Source organism: Aphelocoma coerulescens, chromosome 2, assembly GCF_041296385.1.
Source record: "Aphelocoma coerulescens isolate FSJ_1873_10779 chromosome 2, UR_Acoe_1.0, whole genome shotgun sequence".
Lineage (NCBI taxonomy): Eukaryota > Metazoa > Chordata > Aves > Passeriformes > Corvidae > Aphelocoma > Aphelocoma coerulescens.
This window is the reverse complement of record NC_091015.1, coordinates 104,902,811-104,924,686: the sequence shown is the minus strand read 5'-3', so window position 1 is coordinate 104,924,686 and position 21,876 is coordinate 104,902,811. Positions and strand designations below refer to the sequence as shown.

Genomic DNA, 21,876 nt, shown 5'->3' with positions numbered 1-21,876 from the left:
CATTTTGCTGCAATTCACAGGTTCATATGAACTTCTATGTAAGACAGGTCAGGGGAACTAGTAGGAACAGAACTGAAGTGCACAGAAGCCAGAGAAGGATGAAAGAAGTTTCTTGTTATAAGCACTCATTCTTCTTTTGAGCTCTCTGCATTTAAAACACTTTTTCTTTTTCATCTCCCTTTCTCTGGTGGCTTGTAAAGGTGCTTCTGTGCTCCAGGCACCCACCTACACTTTCTGTGCTAGATACCAGGTCTTATCCTCACTGAAGTCAACGTCCCCTTTGTGAGGAAATGAAGACAAAAGTGACTGAATTTCAATTCCAAGGTCACTGTCACTTCCAGAGTGATGCTATCAGAGACCTCAGCTCTACTGCTGCTCCAGGCACCAGTGAGCAGTGGTTTCAGCCTTCTTTCCCCCAAGGCTCCCAGACAGGCTTCTCACTCAGCAAGCAAGCAAGCAGAGGTATTGCATGCAAGCAGAGGTATTGCATGCAAGCAGCAGCAGCCCAGCATCCAAAGTTCTCTTTTTCTCTCTGCAGCATTCGGAAGCCTTCAAGGAAACATCAGCCTTACCAACCCGCAGCCCCCTAAGGAGTAGGGAATATAAGCAAAAGTAGCTCAGACAATGAAATTTTTGTTGCTATGTAACACGCTTAGCTGAGGTTAATAAACACAATCCTTGGAAGTATGTAAGTTTAGAGAGGTACCCAATACCTGCTAAGCACAGCATGGAAAATTTAAAAAAAAAAAAAAAAAAGAGAGCCAACAAAAAACCCCAAAATCCAAACCAAAACAAAATCCCTGGTCATGAGGATGCTTTTTGAGCTGTGATTTCACTTCTTTTGCATTTATTATGATCAGTTGATTAAATTGGGGGCTAAATCCAGAGTGAGGACAGCTTGCAGTTTAACAAGAATGTTATCCAAACATCTCATATGCCTTCTTTCCCACCCTGAAATAGCATAGTTCTGAAACACTATTCAAAGAAAAGAAGTTAATTTGAAATTGTTTGAAATTGCTAGCTCTGGCAATCTGGAGACTGAGTGTATTTCAATCACTTTGTACTTTCAGAGTTTATGAAAGCAGTATGGAAGGAACAAGAAGCAACCAGTGTTGCTTCATGAGGAAATGGTTGTGTTTATGAGAATATTAAGAATGTCTGTCTCATTTTTCAAAAGCGTATGTTAGTTAAAGGATCAAAAAGAAAATTACATTGGCTTCCAGCTCTCTGGTAGTTTCCTGCACACTATCACCTTCCTTCCCAATAGTCTAAAAATAATGGGACATATTAAAAAATGAGCGAAAGGACACAGATGAGCAACTGGTTACATTCAAAATGCTGCAACACTAGGGGTAAAATGGATGTTCTGAGTGTGTAGGTGCTTGAAATAATGCTGACCATAAGAAGAGAGGTGAAGACTAAAGTCAATAATTATTTTCCAGAAATGAAATGGGGTTATGTGAGAAATTCATGGCATGTGGTCTTGAAAATGAAGGCATGGATGAGTCTAAGTTCAGTGTTCAAATCAACCTGTTGAATGAACACACATTTTCAAGTAGGAGTTTGGGAGAAAGAGACTGATATTTCAAAGACACCTGCTTTGAAACCTCATTCAGGAAAATTTTAGTAAGTGGGTGAAGCAGTTAAAGTCCCTGGTGTTATAGACTACCAGTGAGTCTCATGAATGGTCAGACTGGGGAGTTTCCTTAATAATTCCTCCACATTCCCTGCAGGAAGGAGCAAAGGAGGAATAAGGAGAACACTGACCCACTGCATCTATGGTGAGTGATGGAACTTACTGTTCCATTTACAGTTCCATTTTAAAAATAGATGCTGGGAAAGTAAGCAATTAAAATTCAAGAAGGAAAGCAGAACTATCTGGCAGTTGTTCAGTAAGCCTAACTCGTATAAAAATGATCTGCACATAGCTGGTATAAGTATAAACAGTCAGCAGCATGAGATTATGAAAAACAATTCTTGCCTGGCAAGTGTAATTACTTTTAACAAAATGTAAAATCCAGGGAATGAAGAGAACACAGCACAAATACTCTCTCTGTAGGCTTGGTCATTCAGCTGTACATGGAATAAGCTCCCATAAAGCATCTGAACCATCGTCTTTGGATGTACCAAAGCAGACAGGTGCAAAAGAATCCAAATTCCAAGCTGGACATATGCTACCTTGGGGCCCCAGCCTCCATCAAACAAGCTCAGGAAGAGATTTGTTTGAATGACCTGAATACCATGGGGTGACACCATTTCTTATTCAAAGCCAGTTCATGTCTGGTCAGTGATCTCTGATGAGTCTTCATGCACCAAGACACCTCCTAGCTCCATGGTCTCCTCTGTGGCATTGATTTCACCAGGAAGAGCAATGAACAGTAGCAGTCCCAGGACTGTCTCACCATTATCCAGCACTTTCTGGGCTTCACCCCCTCACCCCCCAATTGTCTTCTGGGTAAATCACTCTCTGTCAATGGCCTGGCAGCAGACGCACCATTGTTCCATCTACTGGAGAGCTATTCAGTGTTGATGGCCTTTGATTTCTCTTTCCAAACATAGGCCTTGCCTCTGCCAGATAGGATTTTGCTGGTACGGTTTTGCTGGCAAATCCTCCTAACATAAGCACAGTCTGTAGTCCCTGAAGATTTATTGTCGCCCAACGGGTCTAACTTGCGTTCAGTCCTGTGAATATAGTAAGTGCAGACAATAGCAAAGGCACTCAGAAAACATCCAATATAAAATATATACACTAACTTACAGTGAAGGTTGCAATTGTAAGTAGCATTCGGAGGCAAAGTAAATAACAACATTCATAGTTTGGCACAGACATGCTGCCAGTGTGTCACAACCTGATGGATTGGGGATATGTCTGTGTCAAACTATGAATTCTGTTTTTGCTTTTTGAATGCCATTTACAATTGCAACTGTCCATGTGGATTATTGCATCTATTTTTATAGCCAAGGCTCTGTCTGGGAAGATATAACAGAGCAATCAACAACACTGACTGGTTCTATTTTGCGGGAACAATAGTGTTCCTGTGAGCTGGGCTCTTCCATCTTTATGCACAGGACAGGAGGGCTGTGGTCTGGGTTTCCCCTCATCTTGAACAACATGGGCAACAGAGAGATAGAAGTTTATTATGTGGGTCCATTTGTCAAAATACAGTTTCCCTGCTAAAACCAAGACAAAAACAGTCAAGCCAAAGACTTAAAACTGATCTTGAGATCAGGTGGTAGGGCACTCTAGAGAGACAGCTCTGAAGAGCTGGGAAAGCTTGGGAGCCACAAGAATGCAACCATGGAGACTGACCATTGAGCTGGGGCCACCCTCCTCACCCACTGTCCAGGATGAGAGAGAAGGCTCAAGTACTCTGGTACTCCTGTTCCTCTCCTCTTTTTCTCCAGTAAACTAGTGGTCAGGCACTATATTTTTATTAAGTCTGCACCACAAGCAACCTGCGAGCAGAGCTTCAAATGGATGAAACATCTATTAGGTCATTCAGACTTGATGAAAGGAAGAAAGTATTTTACAATGAGGGTTGTGAAACCCTGCAACATGTTGTCCAGAGAGGTGGTAGATGCCCCATCCATGGAAATGTTCAAGGTTGGTTTGGATGAGCAACCTGATCTAGCTGAAGGTGCTCCTGCTCCTTGCAGGTGGGTTGGACTGGCTGATTTTTAAAGGTCCCTTCTGACCCAAACTATTCTATGATTAGCAAAAGTGGAATTCTTTGCTTTCCTATAATATACATATAGGAAAGAAAATATTTTTTTTCCCCCTATGTTCCTGCCACCTGTATCTTGAAAATTGACCTTTCCCACAGGACTGCTTGTGGATACAGATCTCAGCCAGCTGAGGCACTGTGTCTAGGGTGAAGACAGCTGTCTGATGGGTGGTACCTGCCACTGCATCTTCATCTGAGAGGACACCTCGGCAGTCCAGGTCTGAGGAGCAGCAGGCAGTTTGTTCCCACAGCAACCAGTCCCAGAAATCTGTTGGGGGTTCAAAGTTTGGATCTCCTCGCTGAGGACTGGCACGACACAAAGGAGAGGATGGTTTTTCACTTTGTTACCTTGGATTTTCTGCATTTTTCGTCTGTCCTCTCCTTAAGCCTCCCACACAAGCGCCACTTTAGGTACTTACAGAACTCCAGCATCTAACACCACTCTCAAAAGGCCTTGCCGCTTGACCGGGATCCCCTGCCGCTTGCAGTACAAGCCTGAAATCCGTCGGCAAAACGTTCTGGGGAAATAAAACAAACACTGCCAGTTAAAGAAATTATCCCAGCTGCTACTCGGCTTCCAGGAGAAGCCGGTAAATGCGGTGCTGTACTGAAGGCACCGGTGATGCCGAGGGAGCTGTGCTGATGCCGCGGGAACGGCGCGAGACGGCAAGCGCAGCAACCCCGGGGCCGGGCGGAGCGGCAGCTGGGGGGCAGGGGGAAGCCCCCTCCGGGGGCACCCATACAGGGGGGATTGAGGCTGTTCCAGACACCTCCGAGGCGGGGAAAGACCCACACGGCACTTTTCCGTTTCAACTTTTCGGTATAGCCGGCCTGCGCGGCGGCGCGGGCAGGTGCGCGGGCCCTGTGTAGGCTCCCCTTGGATCCCGCGGTGCAGCGGCAGCAGCCGCGGCGGGGACGGGCGCCGAGAGCCGCGGTCCCGTCCGGCGGCCCCGGCGGCCCCGGCCCCGCTCCCCCCCGGCCCCGGGGCCGCGGGAGCCGCCGCAGCAGCGCCCTCTGTCTCCGGCGGGGCGCGGCGCCCGCGGATCGCGTGCGAGCGGGCAGTGTCGGCTCGCCCCGTCCCTCGCCGCCCGCCCGCCACCTGGATCACGAGGGACGCGGCGCCCGAGCATCCTCCCCACCCCCGGCGCCCTCCGGCCCGCTCCCGCCGCTCGCTCCCGCACCTCCGCCCTGCGCCGCGGCCGGGGGCTGCTCCTCGCCCGGAGAAACTTTGCACCCCCGTGTCGTGGCGGGGACCGTGGGGTAAGTCGCTGCATCCCGAGAGATCGCGGCGGGCAGGAGAGGCTTCAGCCTGGGCTGTACGGGGGAACCGGGGGACTGGCGGCTCCGGCCGCCTCACCCCTCGCTGTCCCCGCGGTGTCTGCGGTCCCGCCGCCCGTGTCGGCGGCGCTGGGACCGCAGCCGCGCAGGACGCGCCGCGCTGCTTCCAGCCGGCCGCCCGTGACGGTCCGCAGCTCCCAGGCGAGAGCCCCGGGGGGTGCCGGTGACGGCCGGCGCTCGGATGGGTGATGCCCGAGCGGTGCCTCTCTGTCCCGAGGGCTGAAACGGGGGCGGCGGAGGGCTCTGCCTCGGCACCTTGGCCACATCCTTTCCACAGACGCTTCGAGAGACCTTTCGAGGGGAAAACAAGTGAAATAAAGTTTCACATTGCCTCTTTCGAGCCCCAGGTGCACTCGCTTGGAACTGGACAGGGTGGGTTTGCCTTAGGGACATCCAGTACTTGCCTTGAAGATAATTTTCAGCGTTTTATAACTTCAGAGCAACGGATCCTTGTGTTTCAGTTTGACATACCAAAGGGCCAAAAAGCAGTGAGGGAAAGGCTCTAGTGCTTTTTCTGACTTCGTGTTACTTGTTTAGTAAACAAGAATTTTGTACGTCTTTGGGTGAAGCTGTAGTTTTCTGTTCTTTTTAAAGAATAATTTAAATAGCATAAAACCAAATTATATCATGTAAAATACTTTTTTTTTTTCTGAAGACAGACACAAACAATGTTTGTGCGTCATTTAGTGAGTTTCTAGGAGATGGACTATTAAACCAGAAAAAAAAAAGAAACAAAACCCACCAGAAAAAAACCCAAGAATATGCTTGATGTTTGGTAGTTGGGGGTTTCAAAAAGACAACCAGGACTGGATTTAAATAAACTGAATTATCTGGTTGTGTTTGGACGTAGACTGTTAAGAAGAATGTTGATGCACATTATGTTTGGAGCAGATAAAATGAAACAGTTCTCCTTTATGAACTGTAGAGAGTGTTATGATTCAGGGCTAAGACTAAATAATTTTGTTTAAGTGAGAGACTTAATGACTGACAAGATCAAATTCACTGGCAAGACACTCGGTTAATTTGCAACCAAGAGCAAGAATTTATTTCCGTGACAAACAAAGTACCTTATACTGTACGTATTAAGATCCAGAAAGAGTTTCCAGTTAAGGTTTTGGTGGTGACTTTAACACTCCTGCTCCTGCTGGCATCCGCCAGCGCAGCAAAGGCTGAGACAGTCCTCACTTTTCGCTGCCGCATCCACCACGTCTCTGCGCCTGTATATGTTTGTGACAACCGATTTTTTTGCCATAGTTAACCATAAAGGTGTATTCAGGTGTTCTTCAGTCTTGAAGAGAAGATTAAGATTTTAGGGGCTGCATTGGGCTTGTATGTAAACACCTCCAGCCCTTGGCTCTGGAAGCACAAAGCTACTCAGTCCGTAGGGTGAAGGTGTATGGAGGGGGACTGTTTTGGGAAGAGTGGTGGGGAATGAACAATCGTATGTGGAAAAGTCGGGTCATTGTGGTTTCAGGATTTTAATTTCAACTGAGTCGTGGGAGAGGGGAGGTATGTTATTGCCTCAGCTTCCCATTGATTCAGATTTCTGCTCAGGAATTGTAAGGAGGAAATGCATTTCTAGACCCTGTTTGCAATGCGAGTGCTTACAAAAGCCAGCCAGCCAGTCTAATATTGATTCATCGGTTTCAGCGTATAAACAGATTTAAACTCCAGCAAGAAGGATTTAGTACTCAGAAATGATTTTTCCATTAGATTTTCCTTTCTGTAGGTATATCAAAAAATATAGTAAAGATGCTTTCAGTATCACAAACTGCCCATATATAGTTGAACGAGGCTAGAGAACTCAATACAGCTTTTGCTGTCGTGTTTTTAAGGGGTTTGATCCAATCTAAGACCCCACTGAACATGGGGCTCTGCTATTGAATTATCAAAATCTGGTGCCAAATCTTTCCTTAATATTCCTGGTAATTACTGCTGACTCATGCTGACATGTGAGTTCAATTAGCCCCAACTGGAATGTAAAGGATGTGGGAGTGTCTCTTTGTGCCCAGAGAAAGCTAGGACAAAGCAGATTTTGGAGGAAAATTCAAGGAATTGCCAAGTTTGGGTAGGAAGTGTCAGCCAGGGCTTTTTTTCACAGTAACGTTTGAATAACCATTTAAGTTGAAGCCCAGGAAAGGGATGTTGGATAACATGGACTTGTCTTCACTGTGGAATAACTGTAGTCTTAACTCAGACATTGCTTCTAATTTGAGTTGTGTCCACACACACAAACTTGTTGCTGAAGAGCGTTGATATTTTCAATTTGAATTGGCTTACCCACGAGCAATAAGCTATAGCTCAGATAACCACAATTCATCAGCTGCTAACCCAATCTGCCTGAATGGCACAAGTGGGATTTTGCTCCACCCTTCCTGCTCCCACTTGAACGGGGCTACCTGGAGAACAGGCAGGTCCTGCCTGCTTCCCTTGTACAGGCAGAGTGCAGACAGCATCATCTTGGCTGTGAGGTAGGCAACAGGATATCTGCCAATGTGAATGTTCCCACACAATTACTGCCTAACTGCCATGTTTGTGACAGGTCACTGGTGGTGGACACTGTCACCACATGGCCATGGCAAAGCAGGACAGGAAGACTCTGCAGCAGTCCAGCACTTTCTGGTGCTCAGAACAGGGCAGTGCTGCAACAAGGCGTGAGAAGCAAAAAAATGTCTTTGCCCCAGAAATTAATTTCCTGTCAGCTACCAGCTGGTGCAAAAGGTCACTTATATGTCAGAGGTATGTGCTAATATGTGTATATACGTATATATATATATATATATATATATATATATATATATATAAATCCAGCCATACTTGGCTAGCAGGAGCTGCTGCTTTTGAGAGAAGCAGTTTCACTGTTGGCCTTCTATGTAAGTTGCCACTAGGAAGTGGCAGATCAGAATTTCTACAAACATTTTGAGGTCAAAGCAAAGAAGGTGGACAGGACGGCAAATATGCAGCCTAGTGTGTACCAAGTAGGCCCTTTTCTTTTAAGGGGAAGGTGACCCTAATGCAGACTTCTGGGTCTGCATGGAGAACAAAAATTTCAAGGTGCTTAGCAAGGAATTTGACTGAGAGTCAGGAACCAGATGAACATCCTGAGACGGAAATGCTTTAGGAGTGTGTCTCTGTCAGTCCGGAGCTCCCACAGAGCTGTTCACAGTCATGTTGGATTTAATTCAACTTACCTTCAGAGTCCTGAACTTTTAGATTTCTGTAGCAAGTCCTCTCTGTGTAGTACTACTGTGAACATATCAAATATGTCATAGGCAATGTCAGAACTTGAATTGATGGACTTACAGGGTTGCACGGGTGGGTTGGACAAAATGGTGCCGACATAATGCCAACTAAATGTACCCCAAAAGTTAGGAACCCCCAAGGTCCCCTGTGCCAGTATGTGGTATAACCACTTCAGCATAGACCAGGTAGGATTTGTTCACTCAAGTGCAACCCTCAGGTGCAAAGGTGTGCAGCTACAGTCACAAGAGACCCAGTGTATCTCTTTTACCTTTTTGAGACCTTTTTCTGAATCTTATCCTTTCCATCTGAGAAGTTCCTTCTGGTGTGCGGTATGGGGCAAGTGCAGGATGGCTGTGTAAAATTGAGCAAGGTGGCAGTGCTTAGCTGCCTATGTCAGTGGAAGGTGATCAGTATGAGCATTTGTGAACAAAGCATTTATTCTGTACCCAGGTACTTGTCACAAGAGGGCTGGACCACACTGTCTATGTTTTTGAATTAAGGCTACATCTGCAGGCAACACAAATAATTTGCATGATGCAATCCATATGAAGCAAAACATGGTGTTTGCAATCATGTGTTTGTTCTGTGACTGCAGTGCTGCCTGGTGCACCAGAGCTATTGCTCTGTATTCAACAGCAATATCTGTGCATGCACTAAATGCATTAGGTATTTATTCCTTACTCTTTAACTGTATTAGTATTGATGCTGAATGGTGGTCATTTCAGTATGTTTAGCTTGCTGAAAACATGTGTTCATGTAAAATCAAGTTTTGTCCTTTCTTAGGACTGTAGAAAACCACCATGAGAGCATTTCTCCTTCTTCTGTAACTCTTCAGCTGAAACAGAGTGAAGTTGAATGCGTGGCACTTTTGGGGTCATTGTGTCTCTCTCTCCTGGGTGCTGTTTGCTGCATTTGGTAGTGTACAGATCCCTGGGAGTCATGATGCTAAGTAACCTCCTGAACTTCTTCCTTCACTGAAACTTCAAATGTTATGCTCTCACCTTAAACTCAGGGCAGCATTGTATGGAAAGCAGACCTTCTTAGCTTCATTGTCTCTCACAGGGATTTGCTTCTCCAAAATGTGTTTTTTCTGATGTCTGAGAAATCCTAGTGCACTTTTCAGATTGAGTCTCCCACTCCGTGTCCTAAAATGAGGAATCATTCCACAAACATCATGCTTTCTTCTTGTTTCGGGACATTTATAGAGAAGCAAAATTTGATGAGGTTGTTTTGTGGACAAGGAGTTAGGCATTAGAGATTTTGGATAGAGGACTATCATTCAGGTTGGGACTCCACAGGATCTGTCAGAACTGTTCCCTATTTCATGAATGTCTCAAATGAGAGGTCAGAGCACGTGGGCATTCAGCCTGCAGAGGTCACCAAACATGTTCCAGGCACTCTGGAAGATAAAAGTCAAATTCAGAATGATTTTTGACAGTCACAATCTCTAGAAAACCAGCCAGAATGTGAGTCTATAAGGTTTAGTGTAAAGGTTTATCTTTAGTCAATAATAAATTATGTACTCAAATATAGCACGGGGAATGGCTAAGGAAAAAAGGATATGAAAATGTGGTGGATCACAAACCAAACATGAGTCAGTAGCATTGCACTGTTGTAAAAATGGTGTGTAAGAATAGAAATGTTTTTTCTGAGGTACATGAATCTTTTTGTCCTGCTCAGCTCAGGTAAGTTCTCAGCTAGTGTATTCCACTCATTTGGGAGCAGAGTACTTGAGAAAAAATTGCAGATAGAATTAAGAGTCCAGAGGATAGCAAAAGGGATGATCAGATGTGTAAAAACATGATTTACTAGAAAAGATTAGAATAATTGTTTAGTCTAGTTTAGAAAAGTAAAAGGAAGGAAGTTAAAAATCATCAGAAATATAGGATTAGCTGCAAAGTTAGTTGAATTTAAACTGTAATTTAGGTTCATGTCAGTTAGGGCAAGAAATTATGATAGAATTATATGTTATGTTGTAGTAAGGAAAATTTAGTTTAGGATGCTTAGGAGAAAAAATTGTGATTTTAGTGAAAGTTAAGTGCTGGAAGAAAATGTCTGGGGTACTCATAGAATGTTCTTCTTCAGTATGAGCATCGTTGGGGAGTGGTTTAACAGCTGTGTTGTTACAGCTATGATGGCCTAAGCATGTAAAAGAGTAGAAAGATGTGGCACTTTTTTATTAAATCAATTGATTTAGCTAGAAAAAACAGACAAGTCTTTCATGCTCACAAGACATTTCTCAGATATGCAACCTCTGAATGGTTTTGATACAGCTGCTTCTGTATGAAGCAGGGAATGATGTTCTGTACAGTCTCTTGAGGGTCTTTTCAGTCCCATTTGCAATGATTAACAAAATCTTTCTGTCTTGGGATAGACGGGTGTTAAGGGACTGGGGAGGGAAGGCAGGCTATAAAAGCAGATGAAAGAGCTCTCTCCTACCCTGTAATTGGGGAGATTCCCTACGATTTTCACTCCATGAAAAATGCCTGTTTATTACTTTTCAGGAATGGATGAGAATCAGTAAATCTTATACTAGCTTCTCTATAAGTGTCAGGTGGTTTTGGATAGTAGCAAATGCTTTATGACAAGTGATATTGTGATAAGATGTGGTGTGATAAAATGTTTGCTTTTTTATCTTACAGGCAAATAAATTTCTGGGAGTTTTGAAGGCAAGGGGTCAAATTTCCCCCCCACTATTGCCCTAGTTTTATAAAGTAAAATACTTGCAGTCATGACTTGTTTGTGAAAATTAATATTTTTAAATCTCAGAACTCATGATCAAAACTTTAATGAGCATATTTAAAACAATACTGTTAGGATTATTAATAAGAATTAATTTTTATACATTGGCTACTTCAGGGTAGCAACAGATACAAATAATATTAGAAGAGTGTGGTACTGTAGGTAACTTGAAAATGTATTTAAATATATTTTTGTGTCTGGACACATGTCTCTAAAACAGTAAAAGTATTTACAATAAAAAGTTCCAGAAGTTGTCAAATAACAAATGAAAAGGGTAGATATACCCATAGATCTCAAAACCATAATGTGAATATCTTGCTTACAAAGGAGAAATTCATGTTTCTGGAGAGGAAAACACAGAATCATAGATGACAGAGTGGTTTGGGTTGGAAGGGACCTCAAAGATTCTAACTCTTATCCCACTGCTATGGGCAGGGACACCTGCAACTAGGTCAGGTTGCTCAGGGCCCCATTCAGCCTGGACCTGAACATGTCCAGGGATGGGGCATCTACAACTTCTCCAGGTGACCTGTGCCCGTGTCTCACCACCCTCACCTTAAAGAATTTCTTCTTAACATTTAATCTAAACCTGCCCTTCACTTAAAAAACATTACCCCTTTTCTTATCACTACATGCCCTTGTGAAAATTCCCTCTCCAGCTTTCTTGGAGGCCCTCTTTAGGTACTGGAAGGCTGTTGTAAGGTCTCCCTGGAGCCAAGTGCTTCTCCCCAGGGCTGTTCTCAATCCATTCTCTGCTCAGCCTGTGCTTGGGGCTGCCTGACCCACGTGCAGGACCTTGCACTTAGCCTTGTTGAGCTTTATGATGTTCGTATGGGCCTTATACATTGGTAGTTAAGAACCTGCACTATATTTTAGTACCTATTCAAACCAAGGTGCTGGAGTAGTGTCTTGTCGGCACAGCAGACAAAACTATCCAGTCTTTTAACAAGTATAACTTGCTTAGCTGTATTTACATAAAAAATTAGCTACATTAGGTTTTATTTTTACTTTTGTTTTCAGATTCAGTATCTGAAAGAACAGGAACTTTTGAGTTTCCATTCTGATGTTCATGTACTTCATTAAACTGAAGACTTGCAAGAACTGAGCAAAAGCTTGACAGTTCACACAGCAGCCTGGCTGTTGGTGTATATTTCCAAACTGTGGCCTGCTTCTTTCAGACTAGGTGTTTCTTACAATGGTGACAAAAAACATTTTAAAACACTCAACTGCAATGGTAATAATAATAACAATAACAACGCCAATTTAAACATCGAGTTAACATAACTTTCAGAGTTCCAGGAGAAAACATTTAATGTTTCATTTCAATTTTTCTCTGCATTCCCATTTTCCATCTCAGGCTTTGAGAAAAACACCTTTTACTTCCTCTCTGTTTGTTTTGGTTTTTTTTGTTTGTTTGTTTGTTTTTTACCTCTGGATCTTCAGACATCTAAGCTCTGCTGAAGCTCTGTTATGGGGTTCTTGTAATTTCATCCTGTTACTCTTTTTCTTCCACTGAATAACTGAGTAGGAACAACACAGAAGAGCAAAGCCAGTAGAAGAATAAGATTGCATCTCCCCAATAGGCTGATTTTACATCTAGGTTTATCATTTATTTTCCTCTCTGTCTTCCTAGTCCTTCCTACATTTCATAACTTTACATTTCATAACTTTTATAGCAGTCCCCATTTTGTTGGCCTTAGATCCAGATCTCTTTTGCTTCTTTTCATAGGGAGAATGCTATGCTGTGTTATCCTGGTGTCACACAGGCTCCTCTGAGGACAGGCTATGTCTCTGAGCCAAAGGCAGCCACTTTTGTCTTTTTCCACACTGTCTCTAGTGATGCAGAAAAAATGCAAATATACGATACCAATGAATTATATATGATCTATATATATATGGAAAAATAGATATTCAAAATATATGAGCTGTCACATATTTTACTCCTGTTTTGCATTGGAGTGCAAGTAAAATCTTTTAAGAAATATTTTGTGGAAGAGAGAAGTCAGGGCAATAAGAGTACAGTTATGGTGTATGACAGACTTTTTTGAAAGACTTGGAATTGGATCTTGGCCCACTCGCAGAAGAGCATCACCATCTTACTGGCTACTGTGGAGAGTTGCCCTAAATTTGATAAGCAATTCTTTCCTAATGAAATTTCCATTTAAGTTCCATTTTGGTTTTACAGTAGAAAACTCCTAGGAATGGTTGCTAGTGTTTCTGCCCGATCTCATCTATTCAATCCTCTAATCTGTCCATAGCGTCCCTTTGGATAACTCAGAGTTTCCCATCATGCTCTTTGCACTTACTCCAAAATTGCACCACTGTGGTGGGTTGACTCTGGCTGGATGCCAGACACTGACCAAAAGCACTCTATCACTCCCCTCCTCAACTGGATAGGGGAGAGAAAGTATAACAAAAGGCTCATGAGTTGAGATAAGGGCAGCGAGAGATCACTCATCGATTATCATCATGGGTAAAACAGACTCAGCTTGGGGAAATTGATTTAACTTATTACTAATCAAAATCAGAGCAGGATATTGAGAAGTAAAACAAATCTTAAAAACACCTTCTCCTCACCCCTCCCTTCTTCCCAGCTGTATCTCCTCCCTCCTAGCGGTGCAGGGAGACAGGGAATGGGGTTATGGTCTGTTCATCAAACATTTCTCCCACTGCTCAGAGAGAGGAGTCCTTCCTCTGCTCCAAGGTGGGGTTCTTCCCACAGGAGAGTTCTTCATGAATTTCTCCAGCCTGAGTCTTTCCCACAGGCTACAGTTCTTCACAAACTGCTCCAATGTGGGTCCCTTTCCACAGTGTGCAGTCCTTCAGGAGCAGGTTGCTCCAACATGGATCCCCCACAGACCATGGGGGTACTCACTGGACACACTCTCACCATGGGTCTGCATGACCCTGCCAGGAGCCAGCTCCAACACAGTCTTCCGACAGGGTCACAGCCTCCTCTCAGGAGGCCACTTAGTCTGGTGTGGGTCTCCTCCACAGGCTGCACGTGGATCTCTGCATCCCTGTGGATCTCCACGGTCTGCAGGGACACAACTACCTCACGAAAGTCTGCACCATGGGCTGCAGGGGAATCTTGGCTCTGGCACCTGAACCACCTCCTCCCCCTTCTTCACAGATCTTGGTGCCTTCAGAGTTGCTCCTCTCACATATTCTCACTCCTCTCTTCTCTGAGTGCAATTTATTCTGCACAATACCGTTTTTTTTCTTAAATATATTATCACAGAGACACTACCGTCATCTCTGATTGGCTTGTGCTGGAGGCCTTGGCCTGTGCTGGATCCACCTTGGAGCTGCCTGGCATTGGCTCTGCTGGACATGGGGGAAGATTCTGTCATCTTCTCACAGAAGCCATCTTCTCACTGTAGCCCCCCCGCTACCAAAACCTGGCCACTAAAACTCAATACAACCACACTTCTAGTCCAGCCTTGTGAATGGATGCAGGATGATAAGTAGTCTTATCCAAGATCATTGTATTGCTCCAGTATTTCAAAGAGAACCCCAAACCTCAGACACCTGGAGTCTGATGAAATGAGAAGCGTGGTATTAAAACACAGGTGGTTGGGAGAATAACACCAGGAATGTCATTGAATTTACAAGAGGGTTTGAAGGACCAGTCCTTAATTACATTTGCAATCTGTGGCTTGTTCTGTGACTCAAAGTAACGTGTCGAATTTACCCCATCACAGTGCTGTGTGGGTGCATACACCACCTTATGGTGGAGCAGGGGAGTGGGGCATGAGGATAAAACCAATAAACCCAATAGGCAGTCAGTGCACAGCCACATGTGTCTTGGAAAAAAACATGACACAATTTATTCAAAGGGATACTGTTGTCCTTTTATATCTAAGGATACTTATCCTTCACTTAAAATTGAAGGCAAGCTAATGAAATGCATAAACTTGAATAACTAATTAGCTCTAGAAGACTTATCATGACAGCACAGAGCTAAATCTGGACAGAACCTGTCTGAGAAATTATATATACAGTTAACAAGCATGCTTGAGTTGTTCACTGTACTGAGGTCTGTGTTGCCAGCAAAAAGCTGGTCCCAAAACCTGAACCTAGCTATAGGTAGAAGACAGCTCAGCTGAGGCCTTGCTATACTACACATTCATGGTAGAAATATTCCATTGACCTATCTTACTGGTTTTAGTCAGATTTGCTATGGAAATGATGCTTACGCTTTCACAATGTCTGCTTTTCTTGTGACCTGTTAGTCAGGTTCCAGCAAACAGAACAGAGGGACAGAGATCTCAAAGATATTATGTTCCTGAGAGTTTAAAAGCGAAACATGCTATGCTAATATCCCTACTGAGGGCAAGATTGCAATGCAAGATTGACTGTCTTGTTAATCATCAAATAATCCATATGGTTCTGACAATATTCTAAATGCCCCAGCTGTAGAAAAACTTTTCATCGCTGCTCACGTCTTCTTATTAAAAGTCCAGCTGATGTGGCAACCTCATATTTTCCTCAGAATATCTGTGGTATAGACAATGGAGGACCAAAGTCGAGCCCGGTAGAAAGAGATACCACTCTGCTAACTACAAGGTATTGTACCAGACATATGTCCAACATTTATTTTTTTGGAGTGTTTTTGTATGTGCTACCATGTGTATCCTTCCTCAAGTGACAGTGTGCATGTTAGGGGTTCCAAAAACAGCTGTATTTTTCAAACATCGCTTTAAAAAACCCAACAAAAGTGCATCTAAGCTTTTTTAAGAAGTTATTTATTTACATCCTCAAAGCTCAAAAGAAGTGTCCTTGAACTTAATTTCAGGCTTTCTTATGTAAACATATAAAGAAAGAAAGGCTGATGAGACAATTTAGTCCCCAGATGAACTTGTTTGTGAAGGAAGAATAATGATTGAAATTTTTGTTCTGTTAAAGAAGAAGAGTGTAGCTACATACCTATCCTGTAGCAAAGGGCTGCTGTGTTTTAAAGTCAAGCACTCACAAATTAGGAAACCCAGGAGTTAAAGACAAACATAAATTCATAAAATGTTTAGATAGAAAAAGACCTCTAAGAACATCAAGTCCAGCTCTTAAGTTCCTCACCTGTGTGGACAGGCACTAAACTTAATCTCATACTAAAACAGAAGTTGCATATTTTGTTTTTATTATCCTCATTCACCTCGTAGTCTCAGCTCTGTACTATGCACTGCTCAAATCCTGTGCAAACACAGTGGTATTAATTTTGTCACAGACTGTTCGGTGATAATTGTGACTTTAGTATTTAAGTGCATCAAAATCACCACTGAATTAATCTGTATTATATTGCTGAGACACATGGTCTTATTAGTAGTGATAAATCTGAAATACTTACTCTCATTTACTCAATGCCAGACACTTAGGAGATGATTTTCCACAAGATGCAGCCTTTGGTGCATGCCCATTCAGAGCTCAGTGCTGGCTGCCTCCAGCTACAGTACTGAGTGCTCACCGCTTTTAGAACAGACCAAGGCTCCCGTGCCTCTGATGTCCCAGGCTGTGGTCTCGTGCCTTGCATCATGCAGCCCTAATTCCTACAGCCCCTGTGTAGCCTCAATTTTTTCCCCCAGCTCTCCAAATGGGGCAGGAGTCTGGCTCCGCGTGCTCAGATTTCTTCTCGTAAGGCAGGCAGCGAAGGCAAAGGAGCCCACAGGAGACCTGGAAGGGGGATTGCAGTAGGGAGGTCCTGGCCACCTAATTTCTGGCCAAACCCCCAAGTTTTCAATGGTTACTTTGAATTCCTAATGATAATTCAGAAGCAATGCTCCTGACTGGTCCTTTTCCGGAGTGTTTCGGAGCACAGCATCTCTCTGCAGCTCTTAGGGATGCTGAGAATGGGGACTACAAGCCTTCTGCTTCTGTTCCCTCCCTGCCTTGTCCCAGTCTGCTTCAGTCCTTCCCGTGACCGACTCCTTGTTGTCATGCCTTGCATTTGGAGTCCTTTGTTGCATGAGGGTGTGGAGGAACAGCAAGAGGGAAGGTCTAGCACTGCCTTTGCTGCTCCAAGGGGAGGCCTGTAAAGCACACGGGGATGCAGATGCACAGTGCAGATGCCTGTGGGAGGAATGAAGGCGATGATGTGAGCGCAGCTCAGGCAGAAGCTGTAGAGAACTGTCAGACTACAACAAGTCTCCTGAGCACACGCAAGCTGGATTTTTTTCCAGAAGCTCCAAACATAGCCAAATTTGTACACATTTTCTTTGAAGGAAATTAATGAGAGATTTTATGTGTGTTTGTCAGACAACATATGATCCCTTGTACTTGTAGAATACCCTCTGTAAATCAAGCATTACATGCTTTTTTTTGGTCTTATAACAACTCTTCATGTTTGAGAATTAACCTTCTGCTTTTTCACTGGAGAGATAATTGAGGCAGAAAAGGAAATTTTAGAGCCAGAAAGAGCCACTGTGATCTAGTTTCAATCTCATGTATAACCGGGCCATCAGACATCCTTAAGCAAATTCTTACCACACAGGTCCATTAGTTTCGTTAAGAAAAAAAGTTTTTGATGAAAAAACGCTCTGTGATGGAGAATCCTCCACAGTCTTGGGTAAATTATTTTGATAGTAATTTATTTGTAATTTGAATTTAATTAGCCTCAAGTTCAGTAAATTGGATCTTGCTAGAAATGTTTGTTTCTTGTCACGAAATGTTTGTTTCCTATGTAATGTAGTTACTTATTGTACGGAAGTTCTCTGTTGCTGTTCTTCATGATAACCCAAACAGTTTGAGCTCCTGCACTCTGACTGTGTGGTTCATTTTCACAACCCTTATTCACTCTTTTTTCCCCAGTTATTTTTCAAATGGGGCTGCTTCAGCTAGAAACATCCTATTTACCAGGATATATCCAAAGCCATTATCATATTTTCTCCTAAGATATGGCCATTCATTAGAAGCAGAAAACTTGGTACAAACATGCTAATAACAATTAATTTAGTGAGAGCAGCCAGATAGATTTCTGTCCTGTTGATGAGCCATCGTGAGTGGAAGTCTTCTTCCAGAGTTGCTCCTGCCAAGGTGGAAACACTTAATCCTGAGAAAAGCCAAGCCACACTCTAGCCCCATCCCCTTCTTGCTTTGCTGGTGAGATTCACCACGGTGCCATGGCATGGTAGGGATGAGCACACAACCTCCTCACTCCCAGGCAGCCTCTTCAAAAACTGTGCTGCTTTGAAGCTGTGGTCTGCAGAGCCCTTTCTTGTAGCTCAGGCATTGAATGCATGGTATGTGATTACATTCAGGCAGGAAATGATTAATAAAATTTAGTGAAAGGAGAGATCATTGGATAATGTAATCTGACCTCCTATAGCTACCAAAGATTTTTTTTTATGAATATGCCTGCATTCAACTCAACTGTTTCTATTTAATTTAAGTATAACTTCTGTTAGGATAAAGTGCACATTACAAAAAGGCATCTAACAGTGGTTTCAAGACAACAGGATCCATTAAATCCTTTGTACCTTGTTCCAGTGTTTAAATGCTCATGGTGTTCCAGATTAATATCTTATTTCTTATTTGGATGTATCTGACTTCATTTTCTAAGTGCTTGCTGTGTTTCAGATGAAAATATTTCAGTACTCATATCTTCCCCTGGAAGTACTTCATTTTACTCAAGTCACCTAAATCTTTTTTCTATGCAAATAAATTTCTTCAGCCTGAAAGCATTTATTTTATCTTCCTTCCTCACTCTTACCAGTTTCTAACATTAGTTGAAAAACACTCATGTGCAAACTGTACACACTGTTCCAGCATCAGTCTTACCATATCTTTGAACAGATGTAAAACCATACCACTTAGGTTAGCATCTGCATTAGCCACCTTTGCAGCAGCTCCTCCCTGGCAACTCAAACTATGGATTGTATTCATTTTCACTTTGATCCCTAATTCCTTTCAAGAATCACTTACATTTCAGGATGCAGTCCCTATTCAGTAGTAATGATGTGCATTCCCTATTCTGAGATGCAAGTGTTTGCATTTGGCTGTAATAAAATACATTGTGGATAAAGAGGAACAGCCTACTGGGCACTCCAGATTGCTCTCTTTCACTGTTTCAGCATTATTTATCAATCTTCTAAATTTTTATAACTTTGTAAATATTAATACCAATGAGTTTGTATTGAACCTTGATGTCTGTAAGGTCTTTATAAAGCCCTTTTTTATTTAGCAGTGATTTCTCTATAATTACTTTATTTTTTTATTCTGTCATTTGAGAGGTTGTTTACTTGTGGAAACTGTGCACTGTAATACGTTGTTGTGGCTTTTTAAAAGCAGAATAATGTGCTGCTAACTTACTAATACAAGTGAACTCCTCTGTCAGCTAGAGGTGATAACTTCTCAGCGAGCTAGTTTCACTCCAAAGAGCATGATATTCCATAGAATTCTAAGTGTTTTAATTCATCTTTCTCATCAGCTTTTCTGGTATTTTGCTTGGGATGGATGTCAGTCTTGCCATCCGGTGGATAGCCGGGTCATTATGTTTCCCTTCTCTGAATATTATCATACAGCAGCTATCTTTCAGTCCTTCAGCTTTCCCCTGTGTTCAGAGATTCATTGTGAATTAATGTCAGTAAGCATCTGATAGAAGCAAATGATTATGATCCACTTCTACCCTTTTCTAGCAATTCTGTTCCTTTCGGTCCCAGCTTTCCTCCTCCTGAAGCTCCTCAAGCTTGTAACCCCCTTTCCCACTGCTGGAATGGTGGAAGATTCCTTCTTTGGGTTCCTCAAACATGTGGAGAGAATGTGCGGACTCTCAAGCGTTATAGGTAGAAAGGAAAGAGCATAATTGTTCTGACCAGCTGAGTGCTGTCCACCCAACTTCTTCCTGTTTTTTATCCACATGAGACCAGTAGGCTCCTGGGAAGGAGTCCCCAGTCTCCTTCAGTGGTGGAGATGGGCTGTCCTATCCTACAGGTGGAGAGCAGAGCTCCCAGGTGATCAGAAGTAAACACAGTCCAGATAGGACTGTGAATACACGCTCTTCTCCAGTTTTTAAAATACATATTTTCATGGTTTATGGATCTGTGCAGCTCAACAAATTCAAGTGCTGTTTTCAGACGTATTTTTAGGACCATTAGCCATGAACCTTCTGACTTTGTCTTTATTCCTGTCCATGCATTCTCAGACTAATTTTAACCACATGCCACTATTGGCATTAGTGGCAGTGGCAGAAGCACCTCTTGGTGGTGTGTATCTAGCACGTTGGTGTCCAGTTGCTGGGGCAATGCTTCATACCATGTTGCTGTGGTAACCCTTTGTCCTAATTCTGTAGAAGGTTCCTGTAGAAAGCTTGAGGAGCACATGGCTAATTCTTTTGACGGAAGTGCATGAGTCTCCTTCTTTTCAGAGACTAGAAATAAATCTATTGAGCCCTCTTAGCTTTTATGCAGTTCTAACATAAAGCCATCTCCATCTAATTAGAACTGCACACACTTCTTAGAATTATTTTCATCATAATACTCTCCTAAAAAGGACACTATCTTTTGTCTTTAGTGCTGCAACTTGTGAATTTTCCTTTGGGCCTTTATCTTTCCTAACTAGCATTTTGCACTCCATAAATTCTACCTCATATTGTTTGCTATTTATTTCCTGGTTTTGTTTGAATACTGAGGTCCATTTAGTTATTTCTACTTGCTGTCACATATTAATCAGCTGATCCAGAATGGGTTTTAAAACAAAGTCGCCCTTTTGGGAAATTGAATGAACTCTTAACTTTCAGTTTTCAGTTGAATTATGTCGTTCAAGCCTTTCTTCTCCTTTTAACTTTGCTCATGAAGGCAAGAGAAGGGAAGTCTAGCATGTGACACTGTTTTGAAACATGAACTATGAGTCATAGATTCATATTATGGACAGGAAGGACTCAGAACACAAAAGTACTACAATATTGTATTAGGTTTTCATTGCAAGGACTTGGTAGTGGGGGTCTTCAGGGGTGGCTTCTGTGAGAAGCTGCTGGAAGCTTCCCCTGCGTCCAGTAGGTCAACAACAGACCTGCCACTGGCTGAGGCCGAGCCCATCGGCAACGATGGCAGCGCCTTTGGGATAATGTATTTATGAAGGGGAAAAGAGCCTGCACAACTACATGCGCAGTCAGAGAAAAGAGTAAGAATATGTGAGAGAAGCAGCCAGTAGCCAGTAGCAGTCAGTGAAGAAGGAGTGGGAGGAGGTGCTTCAGGCACCAGAGCAGTGATTGCTCTGCAGTCCATGGTGCAGCCCATGGTGAGGCAGCTGTGCCCCTGCAGCCCATGGAGGACCCCACTCCAGAACAGGTGGATGCCTCAAGGAGGTTGTGACCACATAGGAAGCCTATGTTGGAGCAGGGTCCTGGCAGGACCTGTGGACCCATGGAGAGAGCAGCCCACAGTGAGCAGGTTTGCTGGCAGGACTTGTGATCCCAAGAAGCACCCATGCTGGAGCAGCCTGTTCCTGAAGGACTGGGCCCTGTGGGAGGGACCTTTGCACGGGCTGTTTGTGAAGAACTGCAGCCCATCGGAAGGACTCGTGTTGGAGAAGGTCATGGGAGATTGTGAGGAGTCCTCTCCCTCAGGGGGAAGGAGTGGCAGTGTCTGATAACTGACCACAGCCTCCATTCCCCATCCCCTTGGGCTGCTGCAGGGGGAGGAGGTAGAGAAAATGCAGTGAAGTTGAGCCTCGGAAGAAGGGAGGGGTATGGGGAAGGTACTTTTGAGATTTGGGTTTATTTCTCATTACCCTGCTCTGATTTGTTTGGTAATAAATTAAACTAATTTCCCCTAGATCAGTCTGATTTGTCCATGATAGTAAGTGGTGAGCGATCTCTCTCTTTCCTTATCTCAGCCCA

General features: G+C 43.4%; 1 protein-coding gene and 1 long non-coding RNA gene across 2 annotated transcripts in view; one reads left to right on the top strand and one right to left on the bottom strand.

The window, feature by feature from the left end:
- Positions 1-822: 822 nt before the first annotated feature.
- Positions 823-5,176, bottom strand: LOC138105844 (uncharacterized). The gene is made up of 4 exons (XR_011148728.1): positions 4,907-5,176; positions 4,145-4,243; positions 3,901-4,031; positions 823-2,682 (listed from the first exon to the last, which is right to left on the bottom strand). It is a non-coding gene; the product is annotated as an uncharacterized lncRNA (long non-coding RNA).
- The window catches only part of AHRR (aryl hydrocarbon receptor repressor), an 83,755-nt gene continuing 66,790 nt past the window's right edge, over positions 4,912-21,876 (top strand). The window contains exon 1 of the mRNA XM_069005918.1: positions 4,912-4,985. The gene's annotated coding sequence lies outside the window, so the exon portion shown is untranslated. The remainder of the gene's footprint in view (positions 4,986-21,876) is intronic.